The 14633-nt window shown below is 48.1% G+C and overlaps 1 protein-coding gene across 1 annotated transcript in view; it reads left to right on the top strand.

Moving 5' to 3' along the window:
* The window catches only part of LOC135551755 (solute carrier family 45 member 4-like), a 68789-nt gene that overhangs the window by 8772 nt on the left and 45384 nt on the right, over nt 1-14633 (top strand). The gene's annotated exons all lie outside the window — the stretch shown is intronic.

The following is a 14633-nucleotide window of genomic DNA, read 5'->3' as shown; positions in this document are numbered from 1 at the left end:
TTGCAAACAGGATGCATGTTTTGGAATATCTGAGCAGTTTCCTTCCTCTTCGGCAACTGAGACAAGAAGGACACAAGTGGCTTTGTAGTGACTGGGTGTATTGATACACCATCCAAAGTAAAATTAACAACTTCACCATGCTCATAGGGATGTTCAATGTCTGCTTTTAGGGATGTTTAATAGGTGCCCTTCTTTATTAGGTATACCACCTCACTTCCGAAAATGGTTCGCTCCAACAGAAAAAAGCAGGCAGATGGGCACCGAGGCATTTGGTTACTGGTCAAGTGGAATACCTAGGATAGGATAAGTAATCCTTCTCACCCCCCCCCCCCCCTAAATGATTTAGATGCACTATTGTAAGTGGCTGTTCCACTGGATGTCAGAAGGTGAATTCACCAATTTGTAAGTCGCTCTGGATAGGAGCGTCTGCTAAATGACTTAAATGTAATGTAAAAGTGAACGTTAGAATGGGCAAAACGAGTGACCAAAGCGACTCTAAGTCTCCGTCAGTCCTGTGGGCGAAAACGTCTCGTTGATCAGAGGTCGAAGGAGAATGGCAAGAATCGTGCGACCAGGCAAACAGGGAAATGATGGAGCGGTACCTTCTGCCCCCATAGTACCTACTGCCCCTCAGTACCTACCTCCCCTACTGCCCCCATAGTACCTACCTCACCTACTGCCCCCATAGTACCTACTGCCCCTCAGTACCTACCTCCCCTACTGCTCTCATAGTACCTACCTCCCCTACTGCTCCCATAGTACCTACCTCACCTACTGCCCCCATAGTACCTACTGCCCCTCAGTACCTACAGTACCTACTGCCCCTACAGTACCTACTGCCCCTACAGTACCTACAGACCCTATAGTACCTTCTGCCCTACAGTACCTATTTCCCCTACAGTAACTACTGTCCCTACAGTAACTACTGTCCCTACAGTACCTACTTCCCCTACAGTACCTACTTCCCCTACTGCCCCTACAGTACCTACTGCCCCTACAGTACCTACAGTAACTACTGCCCCTACAGTACCTACTGCCCCTATAGACATTTACATTACATTTAAGTCATTTAGCAGACGCTCTTATCCAGAGCGACTTACAAATTGGTGAATTCACCTTCTGACATCCAGTGGAACAGCCACTTTACAATAGTGCATCTAAATCATTTAGGGGGGGGTGAGAAGGATTGCTTTATCCTATCCTAGGTATTCCTTGAAGAGGTGGGGTTTCAGGTGTCTCCGGAAGGTGGTGATTGACTCCGCTGTCCTGGCGTCGTGAGGGAGTTTGTTCCACCATTGGGGGGCCAGAGCAGCAAACAGTTTTGACTGGGCTGAGCGGGAACTGTACTTCCTCAGTGGTAGGGAGGCGAGCAGGCCAGAGGTGGATGAACGCAGTGCCCTTGTTTGGGTGTAGGGCCTGATCAGAGCCTGGAGGTACTGCGGTGCCGTTCCCCTCACAGCTCCGTAGGCAAGCACCATGGTCTTGTAGCGGATGCGAGCTTCAACTGGAAGCCAGTGGAGAGAGCGGAGGAGCGGGGTGACGTGAGAGAACTTGGGAAGGTTGAACACCAGACGGGCTGCGGCGTTCTGGATGAGTTGTAGGGGTTTAATGGCACAGGCAGGGAGCCCAGCCAACAGCGAGTTGCAGTAATCCAGACGGGAGATGACAAGTGCCTGGATTAGGACTTGCGCCGCTTCCTGTGTGAGGCAGGGTCGTACTCTGCGGATGTTGTAGAGCATGAACCTACAGGAACGGGCCACCGCCTTGATGTTAGTTGAGAACGACAGGGTGTTGTCCAGGATCACGCCAAGGTTCTTAGCGCTCTGGGAGGAGGAAACAATGGAGATCATGGAACGGGCAGTCCTTCCCCGGGAGGAAGAGCAGCTCCGTCTTGCCGAGGTTCAGCTTGAGGTGGTGATCCGTCATCCACACTGATATGTCTGCCAGACATGCAGAGATGCGATTCGCCACCTGGTCATCAGAAGGGGGAAAGGAGAAGATTAATTGTGTGTCGTCTGCATAGCAATGATAGGAGAGACCATGTGAGGTTATGACAGAGCCAAGTGACTTGGTGTATAGCGAGAATAGGAGAGGGCCTAGAACAGAGCCCTGGGGGACACCAGTGGTGAGAGCGCGTGAGAGAAAAGAAAGAAGGGATACTGGTCTGTAGTTGTTGACATCGGAGGGATCGAGTGTAGGTTTTTTCAGAAGGGGTGCAACTCTCGCTCTCTTGAAGACGGAAGGGACGTAGCCAGCGGTCAGGGATGAGTTGATGAGCGAGGTGAGGTAAGGGAGAAGGTCTCCGGAAATGGTCTGGAGAAGAGAGGAGGGGATAGGGTCAAGCGGGCAGGTTGTTGGGCGGCCGGCCGTCACAAGAAGCGAGATTTCATCTGGAGAGAGAGGGGAGAAAGAGGTCAGAGCACAGGGTAGGGCAGTGTGAGCAGAACCAGCGGTGTCGTTTGACTTAGCAAACGAGGATCGGATGTCGTCGACCTTCTTTTCAAAATGGTTGACGAAGTCATCTGCAGAGAGGGAGGAGGAGGGGGGAGGAGGATTCAGAAGGGAGGAGAAGGTGGCAAAGAGCTTCCTAGGGTTAGAGGCAGATGCTTGGAATTTAGAGTGGAAGAAAGTGGCTTTAGCAGCAGAGACAGAGGAGGAAAATGTAGAGAGGAGGGAGTGAAAGGATGCCAGGTCCGCAGGGAGGCGAGTTTTCCTCCATTTCCGCTCGGCTGCCCGGAGCACTGTTCTGTGAGCTCGCAATGAGTCGTCGAGCCACGGAGCGGGAGGGGAGGACCGAGCCGGCCTGGAGGATAGGGGACATAGAGAGTCAAAGGATGCAGAAAGGGAAGAGAGGAGGGTTGAGGAGGCAGAATCAGGAGATAGGTTGGAGAAGGTATGAGCAGAGGGAAGAGATGATAGGATGGAAGAGGAGAGAGTAGCGGGGGAGAGAGAGCGAAGGTTGGGACGTTAGTACCTATAGTACCTACTGCCCCTATAGTACCTACAGTACATGCTTCCCCTACAGTATCTACTGTCCCTACAGTACCTACTCCCCCTACAGTACCTACTGCCTCTACAGCCCCTATAGTACCTACTGCCCCTATAGTACCTACAGTACATGCTGCCCCTACAGTACCTACTGCCCCTACAGTACCGACTGCCCCTATAGTACCTACAGTACCTGCTGCCCCTACAGTACCTGCTGCCCCTACAGTACCTGCTGCCCCTACAGTACCTACTGCCCCTATAGTACCTACAGTACCTGCTCCCCCTACAGTACCTGCTCCCCCTACAGTACCTACTCCCCATACAGTACCTACTGCCCCTATAGTACCTACAGTACCTGCTGCCCCTACAGTACCTGCTGCCCCTACAGTACCTACTGCCCCTGCTTCCCCTACAGTACCTACTTCCCCTACAGTACCTACTGCCCCTACAGTACCTACTGCCCCTACAGTACCTACTGCCCCTATAGTACCTACAGTACCTGCTGCCCCTACAGTACCTGCTGCCCTACTGCCCCTATAGTACCTACTTCCCCTACAGTACCTACTGCCCCTACAGTACCTACTGCCCCTACAGTACCTACTGCCCCTATAGTACCTACAGTACCTGCTGCCCTATAGTACCTGCTGCCCTACAGTACCTACTCCCCCTACAGTACCTACTCCCCCTACAGTACCTACTGCCCCTATAGTACCTACAGTACCTGCTTCCCCTACAGTACCTACGTCCCCTACAGTACCTACTGTCCCTATAGTACCTAAACTATGGCTTTTAACAGCGTCGGTCAGTGTCTGTCTGTCTGCTCATTGTGCTGTGTGTCATATGTGGAGCATGCCAGGAACACTGGGATTATACAGAGCCGAGTGTATATGCATAGGGAAATAAAGGGTTATCTGTAGCTAAAGTTCCTTGAGTTGATGTCACCACCAGGTTCTGGGAAAACCAATTAAGGCACCATACTGAATAGCCAGGATGAGATGGGGGAAATTAGCCTACATTGAATGGTGCATGCAATAACACCACTTTAGTGTTAATCTGTAGTCACGCTATGTATTTATCATATGTTGGTTTAAGGCTTCGTGAGACTGCCGCAGGGCTGTTGCATTTGTTGTTGTAAATAGTAGCCTATTCTACAAATAGCCTGCAGTTGAATCAAATCAAATTCTATTTGTCACATACACATGGTTAGCAGATGTTAATGCGAGTGTACTGATTCTTGCGTCTGTGTTTGGGTACTGTGTGTGTGTGTGGCAGTTCGGTCAACCCAACGCTAAACTGGAGATTTATACATCAGGAACTCCCAGATCAGACTATGGGGTGGCTGTTCACACACTCTGGCCAGACTAGTGTGTCCTCACTAGGAGGGGCGTGGCCTAAGCCTAACTCCCAGAGGTGGGACCAAGTCATTGTTTTACAAGTATCAAAGTATAGTACCTAACTCTGCACTGGCACACGCAATTACGTCTCAAGTCTTAGCACTCAAGTCCCAAGTCAAGACAGGCAGGTCCGATTCAAGTCAAGACCGGCAAGTATCAAGTCTCAAATCCTAAACTTTGAGTTTCGAGTCCTAAACAAGTCATAATGTGCTCTTCACCAAATGTAATACCATTTCATATTTTTAACAAGAATAATAGTTAGTATATTACATTAATGCAAATCATGAATGCTTTTAAAAATATACTTACTACTTGCCAAATAAACTTTATATCTCCATGGGTAGCCATGAGAAAGACCCCCCCCCCCCCCCCCTAATAGTGATCCTACACCATATGCCAACACTGTGTGTGTGGTTACAGTAGGCTAACATATGCCAATGGCTTTAGGAACAACAGTAACATCAGGCAGGATTTAGGCTACCTACTGCCTGGCCAGTTGTAGCTCAATCTGGGTGCAATGATCACATTCCCGCACTGACTGACTGTGTGGAGGCTCATTGATTTAATTTTAAGTTAGCCAACATGCTACACTGGCAAAGTTATGAATTGCTGTTGGCTGTATTAGCCACAATTTACCGTTCTTTGTGCAGCTTCAAATGTGGAACAGAGTTGGAAGTTGTTGCGCCTCCATCTGTCATTTTCTTCCCGCATGTTTTGCAAGTTGCAATCCGTTTTTTGTTGATACAGCGTCATCTTCATATAAAAATGTTTGGGTGTCATCTTTCCAAGAGCTCCATCTCAATTTACTCACCGAAGTTCCTCTGCACTGCCACACACACAACTTTTTCTCAGCTGGCACAATATGATTGGCTGCTGTCCGATTCAACCTATAATCCGTTAAATGAAGAATTGATGCGCTGCACACTTTTTTTTAATAACATAATTTTAATATCTGGGCTTGTGGAGGGTATCAAGTCAGTTCGAGTCAAAAGGCTCAAGGTCAAGTCACGAGTCATTGGTGTCAAAGTCGAGTTGCAAGTCGTCATATTTGTGACTCGAGTCTGACTCTAGTCCAAGTCATGTGACTCGAGTCAACACCTCTACTAACTCCTAGTGTTGTTTTTAGCTTCCATTTTTTTCTGCTTTGTTACTTTTGAACGTGGTTGTTATTTACATTTACATTTAAGTCATTTGGCAGACGCTCTTATCCAGAGCGACTTACAAATCGGTTATGTTGTTGTTAGGGGAACACTGCTGCATCACAGAGCCTGGCGGGTCTGCTTGTTTTTGAGAGGGTTTGCATGTTCACGTTTCAGTGCAATCGATCACTCTGCATGTACTGTGTGTATAACTTTATGGTCAGGGCTGTCACCTAGACAGGGCCTAAAGTGTACTGTGTGTGTATAACTTTATGGTCAGGGCTGTCACCTAGACGGGGCCTAAAGTGTACTGTGTGTATAACTTTATGGTCAGGGCTGTCACCTAGACGGGGCCTAAAGTGTACTGTGTGTATAACTTTACATTTCCATTTTACATTTAAGTCATTTGGCAGACGCTCTTATCCAGAGCGACTTACAAATTGGTGAATTCACCTTATGACATCCAGTGGAACAACCACTTTACAATAGTGCATCTAAATCATTTAAGGGGGGGGTGAGAAGGATTACTTTATCCTATCCTAGGTATTCCTTAAAGAGGTGGGGTTTCAGGTGTCTCCGGAAGGTGGTGATTGACTCCGCTGTCCTGGCGTCGTGAGGGAGTTTGTTCCACCATTGGGGGGCCAGAGCAGCGAACAGTTTTGAGTGGGAACTGTACTTCCTCAGTGGTAGGGAGGCGAGCAGGCCAGAGGTGGATGAACGCAGTGCCCTTGTTTGGGTGTAGGGCCTGATCAGAGCCTGGAGGTACTGCGGTGCCGTTCCCCTCACAGCTCCGTAGGCAAGCACCATGGTCTTGTAGCGGATGCGAGCTTCAACTGGAAGCCAGTGGAGAGAGCGTAGGAGCGGGGTGACGTGAGAGAACTTGGGAAGGTTGAACACCAGACGGGCTGCGGCGTTCTGGATGAGTTGCAGGGATTTAATGGCACAGGCAGGGAGCCCAGCCAACAGCGAGTTGCAGTAATCCAGACGGGAGATGACAAGTGCCTGGATTAGGACCTGCGCCGCTTCCTGTGTGAGGCAGGGTCGTACTCTGCGGAAGTTGTAGAGCATGAACCTACAGGAACGGGCCACCGCCTTGATGTTAGTTGAAAACGACAGGGTGTTGTCCAGGATCACGCCAAGGTTCTTAGCGCTCTGGGAGGAGGACACAATGGAGTTGTCAACCGTGATGGCGAGATCATGGAACGGGCAGTCCTTCCCCGGGAGGAAGAGCAGCTCCGTCTTGCCGAGGTTCAGCTTGAGGTGGTGATCCGTCATCCACACTGATATGTCTGCCAGACATGCAGAGATGCGATTCGCCACCTGGTCATCAGAAGGGGGAAAGGAGAAGATTAATTGTGTGTCGTCTGCATAGCAATGATAGGAGAGACCATGTGAGGTTATGACAGAGCCAAGTGACTTGGTGTATAGCGAGAATAGGAGAGGGCCTAGAACAGAGCCCTGGGGGACACCAGTGGTGAGAGCGCGTGGTGAGGAGACAGATTCTCGCCACGCCACCTGGTAGGAGCGACCTGTCAGGTAGGACGCAATCCAAGCGTGGGCCGCGCCGGAGATGCCCAACTCGGAGAGGGTGGAGAGGAGGATCTGATGGTTCACAGTATCGAAGGCAGCCGATAGGTCTAGAAGGATGAGAGCAGAGGAGAGAGAGTTAGCTTTAGCAGTGCGGAGCGCCTCCGTGATACAGAGAAGAGCAGTCTCAGTTGAATGACTAGTCTTGAAACCTGACTGATTTGGATCAAGAAGGTCATTCTGAGAGAGATAGCGGGAGAGCTGGCCAAGGACGGCACGTTCAAGAGTTTTGGAGAGAAAAGAAAGAAGGGATACTGGTCTGTAGTTGTTGACATCAGAGGGATCGAGTGTAGGTTTTTTCAGAAGGGGGGAAGAGCTGTCAGATAGACAGGGCCTAAAGTGTACTGTGTGTATAACTTTATGGTCAGGGCTGTCAGATAGGACAGGAAACAGGGAGGAAGGCCCTGTCTAACTGAAGTACTGTGGTGTAGGAGTTTTTCTAGGTGGAGTCCATTGTTAGATGTGGGTTGAGTTAGTTTAGTAGTTACTCTACTGTTGTCTTAATCAAGATCACCGACATCACGCCACTGAGAGGGATCTATGAAAGGGATTTTGTTGGATGTTTTCCTGCTTTCTTTGGTCTTTGAATATCACTCTCATTTTGCTCCAGGGCCTTTCCTTCAGTAGTGATCCAGGGCCTTTCCTTCAGTAGTGGTCCAGGGCCTTTCCTTCAGTAGTGGTCCAGGGCCTTTCCTTCAGTAGTGATCCAGGGCCTTTCCTTCAGTAGTGGTCCAGGGCCTTTCCTTCAGTAGTGGTCCAGGGCCTTTCCTTCAGTAGTGGTCCAGGGCCTTTCCTTCAGTAGTGGTCCAGGGCCTTTCCTTCAGTAGTGGTCCAGGGCCTTTCCTTCAGTAGTGGTCCAGGGCCTTTCCTTCAGTAGTGGTCCAGGGCCTTTCCTTCAGTAGTGGTCCAGGGCCTTTCCTTCAGTAGTGGTCCAGGGCCTTTCCTTCAGTAGTGATTCCATCTCTTTGCTGTGGTTGATTACAGCAACTTAGGCACACACCACTAAGGGATTGAAGGGCCTGACGAGGCCTACATTCCCCATTTCCTTGGATTGATTTTGTTAATGATTTATTTGTGCATGACAAGTGGTAGGCCAACTTTTACAAGACTTGTGTTTATGACTTATTCTGTTTCCTTTTGGGGGAAACTGAATAAGGCGAGAGGGTGATTTATGAACCGTTTTCATGAGTGCCTCAACAAGCTTCACTGAACAACACCCCAGGGAGGCATTGCAGGGATATACTGCATGTTATTTTTACCAGAATTCGTGTAAAAGCAACTCCCAAGAATGGACCTCTGAGAAATATAGCTGCGGTCCTTTCTTGGGTGTAGCAGTCGTCTGCCCTAACGTTTGGAAGACTTCTACTAGACAAGCACTCCATTCTCACCGAGACGTTTTGGTAGGATCGACATAGCTGCATAAATGACCAACACCACTTGAGAACGTGCTTCATTTTCTTGTCTTACACTTGAACTGGTCTCCTATATTTTAAGCTTTAAGAAATATGAATTGTTGACGAAGCAGTTGGTCCTACTGGTCTCTGTGAGCTAAATCCACCATTATAAATCCACCATTATAAATCCACCATTTTAAATCCACCATTATAAATCACACTGCAGGGTTGTTGTTGACACGGTCAGACTTCAAGCTGGTGAAACTGCAGACTTACTGATCCACATAGCACATTGTGAGTGCTTTAATTCCTCCCCACCCCTGTGTGTGGTGTGCATGCAGTGTCTCCGGACATGCGTGTGTGTGTGAGAGAGAGAGTTCCGGTGAGTGGGAGGGGGATTTGTCATACTCCCTGTTAACGTTGGCACACGTGGATGCCCTCTGTCCTCACGACCCCACCCACTCTCCCACTGCAGCAGTGCTACACACACACACACACACACACACACACACACACACACACACACACACACACACACACACACACACACACACACACACACACACACACACACACAACCTGTTCCACTTTGTTTACAGTCCTACTGTATTATCAGGCTACCGTGGGGGAGTGAGTCTCAACAAATCCATCTGCTGCCACTTCCCTAAGCAAATCTGCATCTTGTCTGAGCTGGAGAGGAAATTAATACTGTAATGAGTCCGCACAGTAGGCTACACGTTCGCATGGTGTCCTCAGAGTTGATGAGATGCCTAGCCATCAAGGGAGGGAATGGGACTAAGAAATACAATAACTAGTCTATGACTATGAAACAAAAAAACTGAGCATCCTAAATTTCATGATGTAAAAAATACATATCAGAACTTTTCCCTGACCTTGAGAGATGTGGTATGCTGTGGTCTGACCTTGAGAGATGTGGTATGCTGTGGTCTGACCTTGAGAGATGTGGTATGCTGTGGTCTGACCTTGAGAGATGTGGTATGCTGTTACCTGACCTAGAGAGATGTGGTATGCTGTGGTCTGACCTAGAGAGATGTGGTATGCTGTGGTCTGACCTAGAGAGATGTGGTATGCTGTGGTCTGACCTAGAGAGATGTGGTATGCTGGTGTCTGACCTAGAGAGATGTGGTATGCTGGTGTCTGACCTAGAGAGATGTGGTATGCTGGTGTCTGACCTAGAGAGATGTGGTATGCTGGTGTCTGACCTAGAGAGATGTGGTATGCTGGTGTCTGACCTAGAGAGATTTGGTATGCTGTGGTCTGACCTAGAGAGATGTGGTATGCTGTGGTCTGACCTTGAGAGATGTGGTATGCTGGTGTCTGACCTAGAGAGATGTGGTATGCTGGTGTCTGACCTAGAGAGATGTGGTATGCTGGTGTCTGACCTAGAGAGATGTGGTATGCTGGTGTCTGACCTAGAGAGATTTGGTATGCTGTGGACTGACCTAGAGAGATGTGGTATGCTGTGGTCTGACCTAGAGAGATGTGGTATGCTGTGGTCTGACCTAGAGAGATGTGGTATGCTGTGGTCTGACCTTGAGAGATGTGGTATGCTGTTACCTGACCTAGAGAGATGTGGTATGCTGTGGTCTGACCTAGAGAGATGTGGTCTGACCTAGAGAGATGTGGTATGCTGGTGTCTGACCTAGAGAGATGTGGTATGCTGGTGTCTGACCTAGAGAGATTTGGTATGCTGTGGACTGACCTAGAGAGATGTGGTATGCTGTGGACTGACCTAGAGAGATGTGGTATGCTGTGGTCTGACCTTGAGAGATGTGGTATGCTGTGGTCTGACCTTGAGAGATGTGGTATGCTGTGGTCTGACCTTGAGAGATGTGGTATGCTGTGGTCTGACCTTGAGAGATGTGGTATGCTGGTGTCTGACCTAGAGAGATGTGGTATGCTGGTGTCTGACCTAGAGAGATGTGGTATGCTGGTGTCTGACCTAGAGAGATGTGGTATGCTGTGGTCTGACCTTGAGAGATGTGGTATGCTGTTACCTGACCTAGAGAGATGTGGTATGCTGTGGTCTGACCTAGAGAGATGTGGTATGCTGTGGTCTGACCTAGAGAGATGTGGTATGCTGTGGTCTGACCTAGAGAGATGTGGTATGCTGTGGTCTGACCTTGAGAGATGTGGTATGCTGGTGTCTGACCTAGAGAGATGTGGTATGCTGGTGTCTGACCTAGAGAGATGTGGTATGCTGGTGTCTGACCTAGAGAGATGTGGTATGCTGGTGTCTGACCTAGAGAGATGTGGTATGCTGTGGTCTGACCTTGAGAGATGTGGTATGCTGTTACCTGACCTAGAGAGATGTGGTATGCTGTGGTCTGACCTAGAGAGATGTGGTCTGACCTAGAGAGATGTGGTATGCTGTGGTCTGACCTAGAGAGATGTGGTATGCTGTGGTCTGACCTAGAGAGATGTGGTATGCTGTGGACTGACCTTGAGAGATGTGGTATGCTGTGGACTGACCTTGAGAGATGTGGTATGCTGTGGACTGACCTAGAGAGATGTGGTATGCTGTGGACTGACCTAGAGAGATGTGGTATGCTGGTGTCTGACCTAGAGAGATGTGGTATGCTGGTGTCTGACCTAGAGAGATGTGGTATGCTGGTGTCTGACCTAGAGAGATGTGGTATGCTGGTGTCTGACCTAGAGATATGTGGTATGCTGGTGTCTGACCTAGAGATATGTGGTATGCTGGTGTCTGACCTAGAGAGATGTGGTATGCTGGTGTCTGACCTAGAGAGATGTGGTATGCTGGTGTCTGACCTAGAGAGATGTGGTATGCTGGTGTCTGACCTAGAGAGATGTGGTATGCTGGTGTCTGACCTAGAGAGATGTGGTATGCTGTGGTCTGACCTAGAGAGATGTGGTATGCTGTGGTCTGACCTAGAGAGATGTGGTATGCTGGTGTCTGACCTAGAGAGATGTGGTATGCTGGTGTCTGACCTAGAGAGATGTGGAATGCGGGACAGGGAGTTGTAAATGGCTCTGTGATCAGAAGGTTACAGCAGCTCACCCCCCCCAAGCCGACCCTCTAACCTCGGTAGCTCAGCAAATATCAATAAATTCGATGGACTGTCAGTGAGTCACCAAGCTTAAAATTGGCCGCCATGCAACACGGTCCAATAATTCAGATGGCTCATGGCTTGGAGGTGGCTCATCAAAGACACCATCATAGATGAATTGCTCAATGGGTATACAGCCTGGCTGTCCTCACCAAAGCCAATGAAAACAATTAAAATCTAAATGGCCAATCCTGAATAAGGCCTCACCAGACCTCCCAGCTCTCCCTGGGTGTGTTGTGGTTGGTGGTTATTTGTGCCCCTGTCCTCCCCCTGCCTGCCTGGTTGGTTAGCTGGCCTCCTGACTCCTCAGTATGCCCAGTGTAATCCATATCTGGGCCTCTATTTGGGTCAGTCAAGTAGTAACACACATTCACATATACATACATACACACGCGCGAGCACACACATGTACATAAACACGTGCACACACACACGTATACAAACACACACGCGTATAGGCTACATACAAGTACAAACACGTTCTAGAGGTGCGATGATAATGAGTGTCTAAGGATAAACGGTATCCTATCTTGTTCTTCAGACATTATCATCACACTGATCGTAATTCCCCCCCTGAGAGACCATGAAATTACAACTTCTGTTTTATAGCTGCATATGAGAACAAATGTTTATCCCTAGAGTTGAGTAACATAGGCAGTTATAGTCTTTGAACTTGCATGAATGCTGGTGTTGGGTGACTTGACATTGAAGGCTCTCTCTCCCAGTGTTCTAGAACTGAAGGTACTTCCCTGGTCCCATTTTGTCACTCGATATTTGGTCAAGCTCAAAGTTTTAAGTATGGTCCTAATTCATACTGAACAAAAATATAAACTCAACATGTAAAGTGTTGGTCCCATGTTTCATGAGCTGATATAAAATATCACAGAAATGTTCCATAGACACAAAATGCTTATTTCTTTAAAATGTTTAAATCCCTGTTAGTGAGCATTTCTCCTTTGCCAAGATAATCCATCCACCTGACAGGTGTGACATATCAAGAAGCGGATTAAAAAGCATGATCGTTACACAGGTGCACCTTGTGCTGGGTACAATAAAATGGCACTTTCAAAAGATGCAGTTTTGTCACACAACACAATTCCACAAATGTCTCAAGTTTTGAGGCAGCGTGCAATTGGAATGCTGACTGCAGGAATGTCCACCAGAGCTGTTGCCAAAGAATTTAATGTTTAAAAGTCATTCTGATTGGCTGGGCCTGACTAGATTGACTGATTTCCTGTTATATGAACTGTAACTCAGTAGAATCATTGAAATTGTTGCATGATGTGAGGTCCTGTGTGGCTCAGTCGGTAGAGCATGGCGCTTGCAACGCCAAGCGTCGTGGGTTCGATTCCCGCTGGGGCCACCCATATGTAAAAGTAGTGGCCCCAGCCGACTTGTAAGTCGCTTTGGACAAAAGCGTCTGCTAAATGGGATATATTATTATATATTATGTGTTTATATTTTTGTTCAGTGTAGTTTTGTTTTGGCCTTTTGAACTCACTCGGCCTAGGCTACGTAACCTTGCCATATTTCAGTCCACAGAGAACAACATGTAGGGTTCAGTACCACGTGACTGTGTTATGTAACCGTCCTGCAGGCTGAGAGGGAGGGCAGGTAATAACGGGCTCTTGCTTTTTACTCACACAGACGACGCACTGAATCTGATCCTGTTCTGCAGAATGTTTCTGCTGAGGCCTTTTGTTTGCTTTTCTCTCTCAATACCATTCAGTGGTGAGGAGACTAGACCGTGGAGATCATCATTCTGCCTGGCAACAGCATTATTGAAAGGGACCAATAGCCTATTCCTCAGGTGCTGAACAGATGGATGGCTCTTCTTTACGACTGTAGTATCGTATAGGGCACTAGTGGAAATGCTACAGTGGTTGAATGTTACAGTGAAAAAGTATAACATTACTGTATTGTCTTAACGTTGTTGAGCATCTACTGTACATGGGTATAGCTCAGATAGCCTAGCGGTTAATAACGGTGCCCCAGTAACTGAAAGGTTTCTGGTTTGAATCCCTGAACTGATTAGGTGAAGAATATGTCTATGTGCCCTTGAGCAAGGCACTTAACCCTAGTTGCTCTGGATAAGAGCGTCTGCTAAATGATGTAAATGTAAAGTTTCTCTTACATTGGTTGCAAATCTGAGACTTAAAATACGTATATTTTATTGCATCAGACATCAATACAAGAATAAAGACACAACCACCACCAATTACCCAAATCTAAAGAAATACCCCTCTGAGGATATCTCTTTCTCTCAGGGGGTTTTCATTTGGCATCTGATGAGGAAGCCTCTCTGAAGACGAGATTCATATAAGATAAGAGCCTATAATGCACTCATCTCTCCCAGGTCTCATTATCTCAGTATATAAATTAAACGTGTCGGAGAGAGAGGGAGACGTTTTAACGTGGACATTGGATAGTGTAATCTCAGATTGGAACATGCATTAAACCAACAGTTCCAGCACACACTCACTAATTTCCTTCTGAAACCCTGGCCCCCTCATGTACAGTCACGGCTCTATGTACCCTCAGCCTCCTTTCAGCATGTCCTGTCTCTCCTCTCTCTCCTCTCTCCCTCTCCTCTCTCACCCCCCTCCTCTCTCTCACCTCTCTCCTTGTCTCTCTCTCTCTCTCCATAGAGCGCAATATGTATATACTGTATATCTCCCTTAATCCCCTCCTCCTCTCTCTCGCTCTATATATACAGTATATACATCTTGCGCTCTAACTCCCTTAATCCCCATCTCTCTCCACTCCACTCCACTCACGACTGTCTTACAGGCTGTGTGAGAGCTAAGCCTAACCCAGAGAGCCTCCCCCAGTCAGGTCACAATGTAATTAACCTCCACTGCTGTCCAGGTGCTAAAATGTCTTGGTTGACTGCTACAGGAGCTCCTATCCCTCACAGAGACTGAAGAGGAAGCAAGACATCCCACGCACTCATTTTTTTTCTGGTTCATATACAGTCAATGAACTAAGTAGACCAGACCCAGCTGCTATCACATTGGTGACTTTGGGAGAGCCACTCCA

The sequence above is a fragment of the Oncorhynchus masou genome, chromosome 13 (assembly GCF_036934945.1).
Source record: "Oncorhynchus masou masou isolate Uvic2021 chromosome 13, UVic_Omas_1.1, whole genome shotgun sequence".
Lineage (NCBI taxonomy): Eukaryota > Metazoa > Chordata > Actinopteri > Salmoniformes > Salmonidae > Oncorhynchus > Oncorhynchus masou.
This window is presented reverse-complemented; position numbering and strand designations above follow the sequence as displayed.